The sequence below is a fragment of the Myotis davidii genome, unplaced genomic scaffold (assembly GCF_000327345.1).
Source record: "Myotis davidii unplaced genomic scaffold, ASM32734v1 scaffold3009, whole genome shotgun sequence".
Classification (NCBI taxonomy): domain Eukaryota; kingdom Metazoa; phylum Chordata; class Mammalia; order Chiroptera; family Vespertilionidae; genus Myotis; species Myotis davidii.
Window position 1 is genome coordinate 96,261 of NW_006299872.1, and position 4,374 is coordinate 100,634.

The 4,374-nt window shown below is 46.2% G+C and overlaps 1 pseudogene; it reads right to left on the reverse strand.

Moving 5' to 3' along the window:
- Nucleotides 1-2,133: 2,133 nt before the first annotated feature.
- On the reverse strand, nucleotides 2,134-2,878 carry LOC107185029 (annotated as a pseudogene).
- Between the last annotated feature and the right edge of the window lie 1,496 nt (nucleotides 2,879-4,374).

The following is a 4,374-nucleotide window of genomic DNA, read 5'->3' on the forward strand; positions in this document are numbered from 1 at the left end:
CCGGTTTGGCTCAGTGGATAGAGCGTTGGCCTGCGGACTGAAGGGTCCCAGGTTCGATTCCAGTCAAGGGCATGTACCAGGGTGACGGGCACATCCCCAGTAGGAGAAGTGCAGGAGGCGGCTGATCGATGTTTCTCTCTCATCGATGTTTCTAACTCTCTATCCCTCGCCCTTCCTCTCTGTAAAAAATCAATAAAAAACAAACAAACAAAAAAACCTTGTAACATAAAACCATTTTAAACCACAACCCGCACATATGCCCTTGACTGGAATCAAACCCAGGACCCTTCAGTCTGCAGGCCTACGGTCTATCCACTGACACTGAGGCAAACCAGCTAGGGCTTATTTGGATTTTTAGATTTAATTGTTGATAGATGTGTATTTGTTGCCATTTTATTGTTTGTATTTTTTTTATCTCTTCTCCTCCTCCTCCTCTTCCTACTCCTCCTCCTTCTTCTTCTTTCTCTTCTTAAAGTATTCCCTTCAACATTTCATGTAATACTGGTTTGGTGGTGATGAACTCCTTTAGCTTTTCCTTATCTGTGAAGCTCTTTATCTGATCTTCAATTCTAAATGATAGCTTTGCTGGATAAAGTAATCTTGGTTGGAGATTCTTGGTATTCATCACTTTGAATATTTCTTGCCACTCCCTTCTGGCCTGCATGGTTTCTGTTGAGAAATCAGCTGACAGTCGTATGGGTACTCCCTTGTAGGTAACTAACTGCTTTTCTCTTGCTGCTTTTAAGATTCTCTCTTTGTCTTTAACCCTTGACATTTTAATTATGACATATATTGGTGTGGACCTCTTTGGATTCTTCTTGTTTGGGACTCTCTGGGCTTCCTGGACTTGTAAGTCTATTTCTTTCACCAGGTAGGAGAAGTTTTCATTATTTTTTCAAGTAGGTTTTCAATATCTTGCTCTCTCTCTTCTCCTTCTGGCATCCCCATAATGTAAATGTTGGTACGCTTGAAGTTGTTCCAGAGGCTCCTTACACTATCTTCATATTTTTAGATTCTTTTTTTCTTTTTTTGTGGTGCTCTCCTGCTTGGGTGTTTTTTGCTTCCTCGTATTCCAAATACTTGATTTGATTCTCAGAATCCTCTACTTTACTATTTAATCCCTGCTTAATTTCTGACTGGTCCTTTTTCATGTCTTTGACATTCTCACTAAGATCCTTGAAAGTCTCATGAATAACCTTGAGTAACCTTATAACCATGGTTTTGAACTCTGAATTCAGTAGTTTGCTTGCTTCCATTTCTTTCATTTGTGACATGTTTCTTTGTGTCCACATTCTGACTGCATCCCTGTGTTTTTTCTATGTATTAAGTAGAGCTGCTATGTTTCTTGGAATTGGTAGAGTGGCCTTGTATAGTAGGTATCCTGTAGGACCAAGTGGCTCAGCCTCCCCAGTCACCTGAGCCAGGTCTTAGGGGTTTTATTGATATGTTTGGGGCATGTTGTCACCAACTATAGCTTGTTTGAGAGATTTTAACAAAGTCTGAAGCCTGGGCCAGGATAGGCCATTCATATGGAAAAGCTGCTGCAAACAACTTGGATGGGGCTGCAAACTGGATGGAGCAGGGTCTCAGGGATTCACCAAGGCTGAGCAAACAGTGTTCTCCAGGCTGTTGGAGACTCAGATATAGCTGCCAGTCAGCCCTGTGCAGGGGAGTGCCCAGCACAGGAACAATGATCCCTGCGAGCACCTCTGTCTGGGAGAAAGCTGTTCCAGAGTTCCTGCCCAGTTGCCAGACAACCCAGTTCCTCACCATATGTGTCTGGGTACCCTAGAGCTGCCAAAGCTGCCCGGTACTGGGAATCCTAGTAAGTTCATGTGCCGACCCTTTAAATAGAAAACTTCAGTTTCCAGCACCCTCTGGAACCTGAAGACCTAGCTCAGTCACTCAACCACAGTCCCTGCTGGTTTTTACAGCCTGTAATGGCAGGCACTTCTCTTTCCAGCTCTGGGAATCTGGGCTGGGGGTCTGGTGTGGGGCTGGGACCCCTTGCTCCTCACAGGCAGCCTCCATAGAGATGATTGCTCTCTTGATTGTAATGGCTAGTAGTTTCGGGAAGAGGTTCAGGTAAAAGCCAGACACCAGGGGAATATAGAGGGGCCCCTCAAAGGTATCTGGCTCCAAAGGCTCCTAGTTGTGCTTGAGGGTGAACCTTTTGAAGAGATACTCGCCCAGCCCGGCCTGGGGGCTGGCAGCCTGCAGATGTTAGTCAGGTGTCACCCATCTTCTTGAGGAGTTTCACTTCTTCATCCAGGAAGTGGTTCTCCAGGAAGTCACAGAGATGAGGTCTGCTCTGGTAGAAGCCAGGACCTGCAGATCCACAGGGTCTGGGTCAGGATCCTCTCCAAGGCCAGGGCAGCTTCCATGACATCCTGAGTTTTACCCATTCATCTTGGAAAGATTTCAGCACATTCTGGAAGAGAATTCAGCCGCCATGCTTGATTTGCAACTTTTTAAAAAAATATATTTTATTGATTTTCCACAGAGAGGAGGGGAAAGAGAGAGTTAGAAACATCGATGAGAGAGAAACATCGATCAGCTGCCTCCTGATCGCAACCCCAGGCACATGCCCTTGACCGGAATCGAACCTGGGACCTTTCAGTCTGCAGGCCAACGCTCTACCCACTAAGCCAAACCGGTTTCGGCTGATTTGCAACTTTAAGAGATGCTCAGAGCCCTCGCACTTCTTCTCCACCAACTCATGGAAGAAGTGGCTCATGCCCTCGAGTGCCACATCATCATGGTCGAAACAGTAGCCCAGAGAGAGGTGGGTGTAGGAGGCCCGCAGATGCACGTTGGCCAGGTGGTTGACTGCAGCCTCTATCTTGGTGGAATAATTCTGACTAATTTGGGAGCTCATGGTTGTTTGGAAATAAGAAGTTAAGGTAGAAAAAAAAATAGTGTGTTGGCCACCAGAGGTGTTTCTGAAGGTGGTGACTGGATAAGGAGGGTGGCTGGAGGCTAGAGCCTGGAAGAAGGGGCATCCCTGAGTCTGCTCCATCCAAACATGGTTGAGGTAAGAGATCTCTGGGACCACCAAGGGCACTTCCAAAAAACTTTTGATGCGTATGAAGTTTAACTTACAAAAGTAGTACTTGCTTGTTCCTATAGACTGGTGAACATTTAAAAAGATTTATAAAAGACTAGAGGCCCAGTGCACTAAAGTTGTGCATGGGGAGGGTGGTCCCTCAGCCCGGCCTGCACCCTCTTGCAATCCGGGACCCCTCAGGGGATGTCCGACTGCCGGTTTAGGCCCAATCCCATTTTAATACTCTATAATTCATAAACATCTCTCCCTACAATTGGTTTGTGGGGGCCCTATCTAGCATACGCTGGATGTTCAAGGCCACTCTGAGCATGGGAATCCTAATCAGGGTGTTCAAGGCTAATTTGCTATCTGCAGGTGCAAAAGTAAGGACGCAGACCCTGTGCAGGGGTGCCCTTCTATAACCCAAAACTCTGATGTCACTGTTTGGCCAGAAGCCTCTTTTGTCTAAGTTGGTATAAAGTGTGTTACTGACAAGCCAATGTGGCTGGCTCCTGTATAGCTCCTATGTTGGGGCTGTGTTATGGGGAAGATGTGTCACTGACCACCGGGTGCGAGGCTATTTGGTGAGGCAACTTTGTTAGCAATAGCTCCTGTATTTGCTACTGTATTAGCAAGGACTGCTTTGCTGGACTGTTTTGTCTGATGGCTCCTTAGTAGCAATGGCTACTTGGACTACAATAAACATTCTGTTACATACCCATGACTTATCATGTCTTCTCTGTCTTCTAAGACCCAGCGTCCAAGGAGGTCCAGCCCCTGGCAGAGGGACTCAGACCCAACAGCTGGCATAGTAGAGCAGGATTCAAAGAGTAAGAACCCCAACAACTGCTACAGCAAGCAAGGTCAAGGAGAAACTTACTCCCCAACAAGGTTAAACTCCTTTTTAGTAACTGCATAATAGTCCATGTGTGCATCTATCAGTCTACCTAATCTTTCTCTCTTTTAAAAAAATGTTATCTTTATTTTTGCTGAAAGTATTACAGATGTCCCCCCTTTTCCCCCATTGACCCTTCTAGCCCACCTTCCCTGACTTCCCCCAAAGCTCTTGACCCCCCTTCCCCAGCCCCAGAGTCTTTTCTCTTTTGATGGACATTTGGGTTGTTTCCAGCTCAACATAGCAAATGAAGCTTCAATAAACATCCTACATATTCCTGCCCTCCAGTTCTCATTTCCGTGGGAGGTAGTCCCCACTGTGGACTGCTGGGTGGGGAGGGGGTGAGTATTTTCATTCATATTGTCAGGTTACATTCACAAACAGTGGAAGCACTTTCCAGTCTCCACAGACATTGGAAGCACTGTCCCATCGC